Raw genomic sequence first — 15,087 nt, 5'->3', positions numbered from 1 at the left:
TTTGCTTCCACCCTCTTCTCCTCAGTGGGACACCCGTGGTGGAGGGAGCAGACCTCCTGCTAGTGCAGCACCAGCTGCAGGGGCAGGTTCCCCAGCCCCTACTTTTCAGATGAGGCTTCCAGTGTTGACATGGGCCAGAGCCCTTGCAAGCAAGCCTCCCCAGAAAGGTTCAACATTTACACCAGCTGCTTTTAGGAAGGCATTGACCTTGTCCTCTGTCACCAGATCATTGTGTAGAATGAGGGCCAGTAGATTAAGGCTCTAAGACCTCGGGCTCTGCGACCGAGGATGTGGTGTCTGGGCAAGCACTGGGAGATTACTGTGCTCTGGTTTGTGTGGGCCGCCACAAATAAAACAATGATGTTGCTGTGCCATCCCTTTTTCTTCTCACTAGCGGTGCTAGTCTCCAGATGAAGTGAGGGCCTCTCCCCAATTGGGCCTCAGCTTCCTTGGAAGCACCAAGAACCTTACTGGAAGCTGGGAAAAAGAAGGCTCAAGTTACTTTTCAACTGGGCTACTACTGTCAAACAGTAGTTTAATTAAAACAAACACACAACATTGAGATAGGCCTGATAGGTAAGTGGTCAGTTCAGAGCAAGGTGGGAAGACCAGTAGGATGTGATGAGCATGCAGGCTTGGGGAGTTCTTTCTGTTTACAAAAAGTACTAATTTAAAGCAATTTTATTCTAAAAATAGAGTAAACAGTTTGGATCTGAAGTGATTAGGCATTGGACTCATGGTCAAGTTTGTCATTTGTTTTTGTTTTGTTTGTTTGGTTTTTTTTGGCTAATCCTCAGTTGAGGATATTTTTCCTTATTTCTGTTTTTTATTTTTATTTATTTATTTATGTATTTATTTATTTGCATTTATCAGACAGAGCAGGAGGGAGACAGGAAGGAAGAAAGAGAGACAGACACATCAATTGGTTGCCACCCACACAACCCCAACAGGGCCAGGGACAAAGTGCAACCGAGGCATGTGCCCATAGCAGGAACCAAACCTGGGACTCTCTGGTCCGTGGGCCAACGCTCTACCCACTGAGCCAAAACAACCAGGGCTCCATTGACTTTTAAGAAGAGTGGAAGGAAGGGAGTGAGGGAGAGACAGAGAAATGCCGATGTGAAACAGACACATCAACTGATTGCCTTCCAGTCTGGGCCAGGGATCAAACCTGCAACCCACGTATGTGCCATTGACTGGAATTAAACCTGAGACACTTTGGTCTGCAAGCCAACATGCTCAGCCCTGAGCCAAACTGGCCAGAACACTTTTTTTTTTCTTTAAATGGTCAAGTCAGAGAAAGACAAAGATCTTATGATCTCACTTGTATGTGGAATCTACAGAACAAAATACACATAAACAATGTAGAAACAGAGGTGTGGATGTATGGAACAGATTGACAGCTGTACGAAAGGTGGTGGGTGGAGGGGGGCTGTGTGAAAAAGGTGAAGGGATTAGCCAGAGATCATACATGCATAACCCACAGACAAAACAGTGTGGTGATGGCAAGAGGGAAAGGCAGGTGGGGGGTGGAAAGAGACTTTGTTTGGGGTGATGGGTGCATGATGCAGGTGTGCAAATGATGTTTTCTTCAGTTGTATACTTGAAACCTGCATGGTTTTGTGAATCAATGTCACCCCAATAAATTCAATGAAAAAATAAGTCTTCTGCCCTGGCCGGTTTGGCTCAGCAGTTAAAGTGTCGGCCCATGGACCAGAGTCCTGGGTTCAGTTCCCAATAAGGGCACATACCTCAGTTGCAGTTTGTCCCCGGCCAGTCGATGTTCTTCCATCTCTTCCTGCTGCTCCATCTGAAGATAAATGCAAAAATGTCTTTGGGTGAAGATTTAAAAAAAAAAAAATGTCTTCAAAACTTTAAGATCTGGTTCTATCTTTCCAAAATCTGTCTTCACAGAAATCTCTAATCACCCAAACTTTTCACTAAGAGATTGAAAATATTTCACAATTGAAAAAGCAAAACAGACTTTATTATCTGTCACGTAAATTTTCAAGAAGCTTATAATGACTGGTGGTAAAGAAAAACATTCCAATATTTTCCTATTGAGTCCAGAAAAATTTCCAGGCTCCTCAGTTTAGAATTGAGGTATTCTTCTTAAAACCTGGAACAGACAAATGGTCTTACGTACACATAAAGAAAAACAGAATAAATACAGATGTTGTGCATTAACTTTGGTTCAGTAATTGTAATACATGTGTCATATAGGATGTTAACAAGAAAATCAGAGAGGAATATGTGGGAACTCTGTATGAGCTGACTCTTTTCTGTCAACCTGGAATACTTCTAAGTACAGTATTTTTGTTTTTAAGTGAAGACAGAACTGAGTGGCTACTTAGGAAGGAAACAGCCCACAGAATTAGCCCAGGATTTTCTTAAGCAAATAGGTAGCAACAGAGAGGAAACAAAAACAGCAACATCAACAACACCTGGTGGGGTGTATAATATACACAATTTCTTATTTCAAATTGATTAAGTTTATTTATCTTTTGTTACAGGTGTCTCTCCTTTTTGACTCTTTGACACCCTCCTCCCCACTCCTGTCCCCCATCTCCTTCACTCTGTTGTTCTCTGTGTCCACAACTTGTGCACATATGCATATCAGTTCTTTGGTTTATCTTTTCCCACCTTTCCACACCCCTCCGCCTCCCTCTGAGGTTTGTCGGTCTGTTCCCTACTTCCATGTCTCTGGATCTATTTTGTTCATCAGTTAATTTTGTTCATTAGATTCCACAGATAAGTGAGATCATGTGGTATTTGTCTTTCTCTGATTGGCTAATTTTGCTTAGGATAATATTCTCCAGGTCCATCCATGGTGTCTCAAAAAAATGGTAAGAGATTTTTCTTTCCTACAGCGGCATAGTATTCCATTGTGTATATGTACAACTTTTTTATCCACTCATCTACTGATGGACACTTGGGCTGTTTCCAGATCTTAGCAATTGTAAACAGTGCTGCTATGAACACAGGAGTGCATATATTCTTTCTGATTAGTGATTTAGGCTTCTTAGGATATATCCTACAAGTGGGGTCACTGGATGAAATGGCAGTTCAGGTTTTAATATTTTGAGGAAACACCACATTGTTTTTTATAGTGGCTGCACCAGCGGCATACTAGAGTCCCCTTTTCTCCACACCCTGGCCAGCATTTGTTGTTTGACGATTTGTTGATGGCGGCCGTTCTGATAGGTGTGAGGTGATACCTCATCGTTGTTTTAATTTGCATCTCTCTGACGATTAGTGACCGTTGAGCATTTTTTCATATGTCTCTTGGCCGTTTGTATGTCCTGTTTGGAGCAGTGTCTATTTAGGTCCTCTGCCTATTTTTTAATTAGACTGTTTGTCCTTCTTTTTGTTGAGTTGTCTAACTAATACATATTTTGGATATTAACCCTTTATTTGATGTATCATTGGCAAAAACATTCTCCCAGAAAGTGTGTTCTCTTTCGCATTTTGATGCCGTTTCTTTTGCCATTCAAAAGCGTTTTTTTTTTTAAATTTTTAATTGTTGAAAGTATTAAAGATACCCCCCTTTTGCCCACATTGACCCCCTCACCAATCCTTTTACTTTTTCTTTTATTTTTTAAATCTTTATTGTTGAATGTAGTACAGATGTTCCTCATTTTCCCCCCATTGACCTCCTCCTCCCCATTCTTGCCTCCCCTCCTGCCTTTTCCCACACTGTTGTCTCTGTTCATTGGTTATGCATATAAGTTCTTTGGTTTATTTCTTCCCACCCCCAACCCCTTTCCCTTTGCGGTTTGTCAGTCTAGAATTGAATTCGTACTTCTTAATCCCTTCACCCTTTTCACCCATTCCCCCAACACCCTCCCATCTGGCAACCCACAAAATGTTCTCTGTATCTATGAGAATGTTTCTGTTCTACCTGTTCATTTTGTTTGTAGATCCCATTTTCAATAGATATGTATTCAGTGCCATTTTGTTTGTTCATATATTTTATCTTTTTCTTCAGAAAGACCCTTCATCATTTCATATAATAACGGTTTGGTGGTGAACTCCTTTAACTTTTTCTTGTCTGGGAAACTCTTTATATGGCCATCAGTTCTAAATGACAGCTTTGTAGGATAGAGTATACTTGGTTGTAGGTTCTTGCTTTTCATCAGTCTGAATATTTCTTTCCACTCACTTCTGGCCTGCAAAGTTTCTTTTGAGAAATCAGCTATCAGTCTAATGGGATCTCCCTTGTAGATAACTGCTTTTCTCTTGCTGCTTTTAAGATTCTGTCTTGAACCTTTTGCATTTTTATGATGATGTGTCTTGGTGTGGGCCTCTTGGGGTTCATCTTGTTTGGGATTCTCTGTGCTTCTTGGACGTGTATGACTGTTTCCTTCACCAAGTTAGGGAAGTTTTCTGCCATTATTGTTTCAAACAGGTTTTCGATTTCTTGTTCTCTCTCTTCTCCTCCTGGCACCACAAAGATGCAAATGTTGGCACACTTGAAGTTGTCCCAGAGGCTCCTTACACTCTTCTCAGTTTTTTGGATTCTTTTTTCCTTTTTGCTGTTCTGATTGGGTGTTTTGTGCTTCCTTATAATCCAAATCAATGGTTTGCGTCTTGGCTTTACGTACTTTACTATTGAATATGTCTATATTATTCTTTATTTCAGTTAGTGCCTCTTCATTTCTGACTGGTCCCTTTTTATGCTTTTGAGGCCCTCACTATGTTTGCTGAGATTCTCACTAAGTTCACTGAACATCCTTATAAGCAGTATCTTGAATTCAGTATCTGTTAGGTTGCTTATCTCCATTTCTCTTAGTTCTTTTATTGGGGTTTTGTTCTGTTCTTTCCTTTGGGACCTGTTTCTTTGTCTCCTCATTTTGGCTGCCTCTCTGTTTGATTCTGTGTAATACTTAATGAGACGTATGGGGCTATCTGAGACCAGATGCTGCTTGCTTGAAAGAATTTAGGAAAACCCGAGGCAGAATTCCAGACAGGCCAATCCTATGATTAAGCAACTGGCAACAGCTTGGGTGGGCCTGAAAGTTGGGTGGGGCGGGGCCTCAGGGAATCACCAGGGTGGGGCTACCAGTGTGAGCCAGGTTGCTGGAGTCCCAGATATGGCGACTGTCTGCCGCCCCAGGAAAGGGCTCACCAAAATAACAAAGGCCTCTGACAGCACATTTGTCCCAGAGAAAGCCACCTCTCCAGCCCTCACTCCAATGCCAAATAGCTCAGTTCTTCCCTGTATGTCTCTGGTGCCCCTTGAGCTGCCTCCCCTCCAAGTTTAGAGGGAGTGAGTCCGATAAGTCCATGCGCAGGCTCTTCAAGAGGAGTTGCCTGGGGCTACAGCAGCCTCAGCCTGGGGCTACAGCAGCATCAGTTTCCCTGAGCCTCAGTTCCCCCCGTTTTTTTCCAGCCAGAAGTGATGGGGACTTCTCTTCCTGGCACTGGAATCCTAAACAGGGCATCTGGTGTGGGAGGGGGACCCCTCAGTCTTCAGGGAGGACCTTTCCAGCTGCGGTGTCCTCCTGATTTTTATCCGCCACTTGTGGGTGTGGGACCAGCCCATCTGCCTCTGCCCTCCTACCAGTCTCCATGTGGCTGCTGCTTTAATTCTGTAGTTGTACGACTTCCATTCAGCTGGGTTTCAGGCGGTTTTCAATGATGGTTGTTCTGAAGTTTAGTTGTAACTCTGATGTATTTGTGGGAGGATGTGATACCGCATTTACCTACGCCGCCATCTTGACCGAAAGTCGATCATGTTGTTTTTATCTTTCACTTTATGTGATGTTATTTGTCTGGTCATGTGTTCCATTTATTTTTTATTTTTCAAAAATGGAGTGTAACTATTCATATCTTTTGATCCATTTTATTTCTAAGACATTCATGGTAACATTTCTTAAATTTGTTTTTATTTTTCAATTTCTTTCATCAGTATTTTATAATTTTCAGTATATAGATCATTCACCTTTCTGGTTAACTTATTAAGCATTTTACTGTTTCATAATATTCTTAGTGTATGCCAAGCAATTTATTTTATATGTTAGTTATGTTGCATCTTGTCTGAATTCATTCATTAGTGTAAATTTTTTGGTGAAATGTTTAGGATTTTTGTATAAGAAAATGTCATCTTCAAAAGGATATTTTACTTCTTGCTTTCCAGATAGGATTCCTTTATTTTTTCTTACCTAACTGGTCATGCTAGAACTTTCACGGTATTATGTTGAATTAGACTGATGACAGCAGGCATCTTTGCTTGGTTTCTAATCTTAGAGAAAATGTTTCAATCTTTCTTATCATGGAGTATGATGTTGGATGTGGGCTTCTAATATATATTCTTTCCTGGGACATTTTGATTACTAATTCAACTTCCTTGTTATTGGTTTACTTGGACTTTATATTTCTTCATGATTAATTTTTGGTAAAGTGATCTACATCTAGGAATTTCTTTTTTCTAAATCACAATGAGGTATAACTTTATATCTGCTAGAATAGTTATTATTTAAAAAGACAAAAGATTACATATGGTGTTGAGAACATGGAGAAAAGAAAACCCTCATGCACTGTTGATGGGGGTGTATATAGTGTAGTCACGGTAGAAAACAGTATAGTTTCCTAAAAAAATTAAAATGCAACTGTTTTATGATCCAGTGACTCCACTTCTGGGAATTTATTCAAACGAAATGAAAACAGAACGTTGAAGAGATATCTGCCTTCTCATGTTTACTTCAGCATCATTTACAATAGTCAAGACTTGAAGGCAACCCAGTATCCATCTACAGATAAATGGACAGAAATATTTGATAAATATAAGATAATTTAGAGAAAGGCAAAAACTGTGTGACATCACTGACAGAGGAATTTTAAAAATCAAGTTCATAGAAACAGAGTGTAAAATGACATTACCAGGGGCTGGGTTGTGAGAAAATATTAGAGTACACATTTCCCTTTTATAAAATATAGAAAGGTCATAGTAATTATATAGTTAATAAATCTTTATATTGAATTAACTGCTAGGAGTAAATCGTTTTCAACACAAAAAGAGAAATAGAAATTATGTGACGTAATAGAGATATTATCAATCCTACTGTAGTAATCATCTTTTCAATACAGGAGTAGGTTTAATCAACAATTTGTATATCTTGAATTTACACAATGTTATATATCAATTTTATTACAATGATTCTGGGGAAAAAGAACTGTAAAGAGAGGAAGCAATGAAGAAAGAAAGATAATAAAAAAGAACCCCAAATAATCTGAACACACAAAAAAAGGTAAAGAAGTTGACTACAGCGCTGGCTGGGTGGCTCAGTTTGTTGGAACATCGTCCTGTATACCAAAAGTTTGTTGATTCAATTCCCAGTCAGAGCACATACGTAGGTTACGGGTCTGGTTCCCAGTTAGGCATCTATGGGAGGCAACCAACCGAACTGTGTTTCTCTCTAACATTAATGTTTCTTTCTCTATCTCCCCCCTTCCTGTCTCTTTATAAATATCAATAAATATATCCTTAGGTGAGGATTTAAAATATAACAAGTTGAATAGGTATTTTCCTAAAAAACTTATAGAAATGGACAATGAGCACATAAAAAAAAGTCAATACCACTAATTATTAAATAAATGCAATTCAAACTCATAATAAGGTATCACTTGACACGTTATGATGATTACTACAAAAACAATGAAAGAGCAGCTGTCAGAGAGAATGTGAAGTAATTGTAGGCTTATGCTTTGCTGATGAGAATGTAAAATATGCAGTTGCTTTGGAAAATACTGTAACCTATGATCGAAAAGTTAAATATAGAAACACTATATGACTCAGCGATTCCACTTGTAGTATACATCAAAAAAAAAAAAAAAAAAAAAAAAAAAAAGACAGGTACTTATAAGTACTTGTACATTAATGTTCACAGAGCATTATTTACAATATCCAAAAGATAAAAGTTACCCAGGGATAAACAAGAAAACAAAATACATACAAAAAAACCTCCATATATACAATGGAACACTAGTCAGCCTTGTAAAGGAGGAAATTCTGATATATGCTACAACATGAATGACCTTAAAGACATTATTCAAATGGTAGTAAGCCAGTCACAGAAAAAAAATCTTATAAAATTCTACCTTATTAAAATAGCTAAAATAGTCAAGTTTAGAGAGACAGTAAAATAGAATCTGGCAGGGATGAGGAAGATAAAAATTGGGGGATTATTGTTTAAAGGTTATAGAGTTTCTCTATGAGATAATGAAAAGTTCTTGAAATGACTACTGATGGTTTTATATTTTAAATGTACTTAATGCTACTGAAGTGCAAACTTGGTAATAATTAAAATGTTTAATTTTCTGTTATTTTGCCACAAAATAGTTTACATACTCTTTCCATTTACATAACATACTCAAAATGACAACTCTATACAAATGGAAAATTTATTGGTGGTTTCCAAGGAACTATGAAGGAATTGATACCTAGTACTATAGAGGGTAGCACAAAGATGTTCCATTGTCACGATGAAAAAATTCTGTCTTTTTATGATGGTAGTTATATATACCTGAATCAAATAACATAGAACTAAAAACACATAAATTAAGCGCTTATACAACTTGTGAAAATGGAATGATTTGTAGTTTTGTACAACTGTCTTACTTTGAAATGGCCTTGTGTGACATTATACTATAATCATAAAGTATAACTATGTAAGATGTCATACTGAATTAAGCTGGTTCAAATGTCATGGAGCTTGATGTACTAATTTTGAATATTCTTGAGATTCTAAGAGTATTAGAAAAAGTTACATTACCAATCCTAATCCAAAACCACATTAAAAAAAAAAATGTGAAGATCTCCCTGGTGAGTGTTGCTCACTGGTTAGGGCATCAACTAAAGGGTTGTAAAGGGTTGTGGGTTTCATTCCTGGCCCTGGTTGGGGTTGTGGCAGAGGCAATCAATCAATCAGTGTCTCTTTCACACTGATGTTTTTGTTCTCTTGCTCTCTCTCCACACTCTCTCCTCCCTTCCACTCTCTCTAAATATCAATGAAAAAAATATCCTCAGGAGTGCATTAACAACAAAAAAAGTCAAGATAATGCCTTTGCCAGTGTTGCTCAGTGGCTAGAGCACCTACCAGGGCACTGAAAGGTTTTGTGTTGGATTCCTGGTCAAGGACACACTAGGAACCAAAAAGACCCTGAATAGCAGCAGCAACCCTGAGACAGACTAACAAATTAGGAGGGATCACAATACCAGATATCAAATTATGCTACAAAGCCACTGCAATCAAAACAGTTTGGTACTAACAAATTGAGCATTATCTCATGCACCATGAGGTCTCTCACTGATTCAATTCCCAGTCAGGACACTTGCCTCAATTTTAGGCTCAATTCCCAGTAAGGGACATGTAGGAGGCATTCCGTTTATTTTTCTCTCACGTACATGTTTCTCTCTCTCCTTCTCCCTTCCTCTCTTTTAAAAACAAAAACAAAAAACCTTATTAAAGAAAACAAAACCTGGTACTGGCACAAGAACAGGCATATAAATCAAGGGAAAAAATAAGAGAATTCAGAAATCAACCTGTCATTATGCTCACTAATATATATATATATTTTATCCTCACCTGAGGACACCTTTCCATGTTTTTGTTCAGATAGAGTGGGAGGAAGGGAGAGAAAGAGAGAGAGAGACAAAAACATCGATGAGAAAGGGACACATCGAGTGGCTGCAACCCGCATGACCAACCAGGGCTGGGGACTAACTGCAACCGAGGTATGCACCCTTAGCGAGAACCAAACCCGGGTCTCTCTGGACTTCAGGCTGATGCTCTAACCGCTGAGCCAAACTGGCAGGGCTCAATTAATATTTGACAAAGGTGCCAGGGCATGCAATGGAGTAAAGATGCCTCTTTAAGAAATGGCGTTGGGGCCCTGGTCAGTTTGGTTAGAGCATCAGCCTGAGGTCCAGAGAGACCCAGGTTCGGTTCTCGCTAAGGGCATGTACCTTGGTTGCAGTTTGTCCCCGGTTCTGTTGGGTCATGCGGGTGGCAACCACTCGATGTGTCCCTTTCATGTCGATGCTTCTCTCTCTCTCTCCCCTTCCCATTCTATCTGAACAAAATATGAAAAAATGTCCTTGGGTGAGGATTAAAAAAAAAAAAAAAAAAATGGCGTTGGGAAAACTGTGGACAGGTGCATTAAAATAAAACCAGTCCACCAACTTACACACCACACAAAAATAAATAAAAATGAGTTAAATGTAAGTTGCAAAATCATAAAAATCCTAGAAGAAAACAAACAGCAAAATGTCAGACATTTCAAGAAGCTGAGTTTTCACCAATACAATGCCTAGTGCAGTAGAAACAAAGGAAACAATAAACACATGTAAGTAAGAACTGAACTGCCACTTGACCCAGTGATCCCACTTTTAGGAATATATCCTAAGACGCCTGAAACACCAATCAGAATGCAAGGGAACCCACCATTTGGGAGAACATAATTGCAAGTTTGGGGTTAATTTTCAAAATATATAAACAACTCACATAACTTCACAAAAAAAGACAATCCAATTACACAGTGGGGAAAGATCTAAATACACACCTCCCCAAAGAGGACATACAGACAGCTGAGAGAGATAGGAAAAAATGTTCAACATCATTAATCATTAGAGAGATGCAAATTAAAATGACGATGAGTTATCACCTCTCACCTGCCAGATTGGCTGCCATCAACAAATCCTCAAACAAGTGCTGGTGAGGGTGTGAAGAAAAGGGGACTCTCAGTACACTGCTGGTGGGAATGCAGACTGGTGCACCCATTATGGAAAACAGTGTGGTGTTTCCTCAAAAAATTAGATATGCACTGCCATTTGACCCAGTGATCCCACTTCTAGGAATATATCCTAAGAAGCCTGAAACACCAATCAGAAAGAATATATGCAACCCTCCCTATATTCATAGCAGCACTGTAAGATCTGGAAACAGCCCAAGTGACCATCAGAAGATGAATGATAAAAATGTATATGTGGTACATATACACAATGGAACACTATGCAGCTGTAAGAAAGGAAAACCTCTTATCCTTTGAGGTGACATGGAGGAACCTGGAAAGTATTCTGCTGAATGAAATAAGCAAGTCAGAGAAAGACAAGTACCACCTAATCCCACTTATTTATGGAATATAACAAACAAAATAAGCTGTGGATCAAAAGAGATCCAGAGACATGGATGTACAGAACAGACGGACAAATCTCAAAGGAAAGAACAGTGGGAGTGTGGAAAGAGATAAACCAAAGAACTTACAGGCATACATGCACAACCAGTGGTCACAGAGGCCAGTATGGTTCAGGCAGGGATGGAAGGGGCTGGAGTAGAGAGGAGGGTGTGGGGGAGACATGGGAGACACCTGTAATACTTTGAAAAATAAAAATACATTTTAGAAAAATGCATGTTGGCCTGGCTGGTGTGGTCAGTGGATTGAGCATTGTCTGTGGACTGAGAGACCCTGGTTTGATTTCTGGTCAGGGCACGTGCCCAAGTTTTCTGCTCAATCCCCAGTAGGGAGTGTGTAGGAGACAGCCAATCGATATTTCTCTTTCAAATCAATGTTTCTCTCTCTCTCTCCCCCAAATCAATAAAAACATATTTAGAAAAAAAAAAAAAAGGTTGTAAAATAAAACACTATCAACAAAGTCAAAACACTACTAAGAAACTGGTAAATAATATTTGCATCACGTAACACAGAATAATTTGTAAAGAATTCAACTTAAGAGAAAAGGTACAGTAACTGACCAAACAGAAAAAAAAGAGTTATGTTATCAAATTCATGATTTAAAAATTTCCCACACATTTAAAATGCTCAAAGTATAACTTATGAAACACAAGTTAAAACAGTACTGAGGTACCATTTCTCTACTTTATATTTACATATTTAAAAAGCATAACACATTCTTTTGTTAGTTTTTAAAACTTGGATAATGGAATGAATAGCAGGATAGATGTATGCTGACCCAGTTCACCCAGTTCCCTTTCGCTTCAGCTCCCTCCCACCTCCGTTCCCTCCTGTTTATCGCTAACTGCCTCCGCTTCTGTACAAGCAGCTTGCTTGCTCTGCTAAACTCTTGAATGACCCCTGCCCTCTATAAGCAATCTTCCCCCTGAGCTCGGGGCTGCAGTTCTCCTCTGTGTAGGTTGGCTGCAGTCCCTGCGCAGGTAATAAAACATCCCCAAAAACTGAAAAATGGAGTCTGAGTGTGGTCGATCTCCTGGGTTACAACACAACCAAGGTACAAGCCCTTAGCAAAAGCAGAACCCAGGACTCAGGTCTGAGAGCCGACGCTCTAACTGCTGACTCAAACTGGCCATGGCCTGTTAATATTTTAATGTAGATTGTATGTGAGTTTATTCAGCACATGGATGGACTCACGCAAAGGTTAATAAGGATATTCTGCACACAGATGCCTTGGAGTGCTGCTCAACTCTTAAGAACAATTCAGAGCGTTTCCTGCACACAGGCTCACTCCTCCTTGCCTGCAAACAGGAAGGACCAGTAGTTCTTAAGAACAGCACTAACCTTTGAATGGGGGTTGAGAAGAACCAGCAGGGGAGATAATTAGATTAGTTATCTTGAAAGGAACTGGGACCAAGGTGGCCTATCTTCTGGCTATAAAAATAAACAGCTGCAGAAATTCCAAGCTGAAGTCTTATTTTTGTTTATGTTTGTGTTTTTTGTTCATTTTGCAGACCCTCACCACCACATTTTAAAATAGCAAGTATTTTCTTGTCATTTTCTCCTCTTCAGTACATGCATCTTTACCTTATCACTGTGATATTGTAACCACAATATGGCTTCCAATTAATTACTTTTTATTTTCATTCCAAGGGTGAACAAAATACAGTAATATGAAGCTGAAAGGAGGTAACTATTACTCCCCCAAAATGTCTGCCAAACAGACAAAATGTCTGACAAACTTAAAAATCTATATTGACAGAGTTTCAAACCGCATGACACTACATTCCAGGTTGCCCAAAACAATGAACATTCTTGTTCTGCACCCACTATCTCTGGTGTCCAGTTGTAAATTAAGCCTCCACACTCCAATCCCATCAAATCAAATTCTCATTAATTCACATCAAACGAGGCAAAATGAGATGAAGGTAATGGGTCCCAGTGAGAATCTAATCTTACATTCTCCTCAGAGGCTTTAAAATCAATGCAAGACAGTGCCCAAATATTGAGAAAAATGTGGCTAAAAAAGAGTTAAATTTCACTCCATTAATCTATAAGAATGCACTGTTGAGTCAATGTTCCTTTTTTGTGGGGTCAGTGTCAGAGAGACCCATGAGGAAGCTGAATGCATATACTCAAATGGTCTTTAGGCTACACCTCAGCAGAAAGACTATGTGAAAAATTAAATTAATAATAATTTAATACAATATTATTAGTAAATAAATACCAACCAAGATGAATCAAATTTTAGAATTCAGACAACTTTAAATAAGGCATGAAATAAATACTGCAACTCTTGAAACTATAGAAAATTTCAGCACATAAATAGAAGTGACAAAATACCTAAATGTAAAGCATAGAACTAAAAATATTAGGAATCCAAAGTAAAAAAACCACAATAAGTTGGTTTAGTAATAGAATGCAAAAGATAGAGGAAAATACAATGAACAATAAGAAAAGGAAGTTTCTAAGAATAATCCTAGCAGAACGAGAAAGAAAATGGGCTGGGCCCTGGCTGGTTGGCTCAGCGGTTAGGGTGTCGGCCTTCGGTCCAGAGAGACCCGGGTTTGGTTCCTGCTAAGGGCATGTACCTCGGTAGCAGTTTGTCCCTGGCCCTGGTTGGTCGTGCCGGTGGCAGCCACTCGATGTGTCCCTTTCACGTCGATGTTTCTCTCTCTCTCTCTCTCTCTCTCTCTCTCTCTCTCTCTCTTTCTCTTTCTCTCTTTCTCCCTCCCACTCTATCTGTACAAAAAATGGAAAAACGTCCTCGGGTGAGGATAAAAAAAAAAATTTAAAAAAAAAGAAAATGGGCTGGGAAAGGTGAAGAGAAGAAAGCTACAATCACTGGTGAGATTATAACAAATAACATTCATCAAAGTTTCAGAAAAGGACAAAGCAACTAAAACCACTATCAACCATATAATGACCCCAAACTTCCCAAATAAATTTTCTGTCAAATGAAGACAACTGAATTCCCAAATAGGTAAAATATAAACTAATCCACACCAAACATATGATAAATTTCTAAAAACTAATGACATTAAAAATATATATAAACTAACCAGAAGGAGAGACAATTTTTTTTATAACAGAATATTTGAATAGCAAATTTCTGATTTATGACCAATCAGGCTGAATAAATAAAATGACACATGATTTTTCAAGTGCTAAAAGAAATCACTGTCAATCCAGAATTGTATGACTAGTTGCAGAAATTAAGAAAAAATATAAACATCCTCAGATGAAAGAAAACTCAGAATACCAGTTACTACAAATCCTGTATTTAAAAGAGTTAAATACAGTTCTCTTACACAAAAAAGTAAATAATGACAGAGATTTTAAACTTAAAGAGGATCACTGAAAAAGGGTAAAAATCATGGAGAACACACATACTATTAAAGTTCTCAGGAATTTTATAAATCATTTTTATAATTAAAATATATATATATCACACCATTTAATATAATACATAGTAAAAATAAAGAAAATAACTGGTATATTTAAAAAGTCAACAGAAGAAAGCAACCTGAAATTTCCATACTTCAATCAAGAAAAATCTTATTTTCACACATTCCTTCTGCTGAGGTGTAGCCTAAAGACCATTTGAAACTGAATTGAGCCTGGTAGGTCTGCGCAGGTAGAGAGGGGGTTAAGTTTCAAATGCATGTTATAACACCCAAAGCAAACCCTAAGAAAATGGATACAACACAAAATATGATAAAAACACTGTTAATATACCATTATGTAATCCTAAAATATTTTCAATAACTCTCAGGAGGTAAAAAAACAAACAAACAAAAAAACAGTGTAGGAAACAAACAAACAAACAAAAATAGCAAAAACTAATAAAATGGCAGTCAATCCTTAAATTATCAATACAATCTTTAAAAAAATTTT

Source organism: Molossus molossus, unplaced genomic scaffold (assembly GCF_014108415.1).
Source record: "Molossus molossus isolate mMolMol1 unplaced genomic scaffold, mMolMol1.p scaffold_m16_p_40, whole genome shotgun sequence".
In the NCBI taxonomy this organism is placed as follows: Eukaryota; Metazoa; Chordata; class Mammalia; order Chiroptera; family Molossidae; genus Molossus; species Molossus molossus.
The sequence above is the reverse complement of the archived record's forward strand: the minus strand, read 5'-3'. Positions refer to the sequence as shown.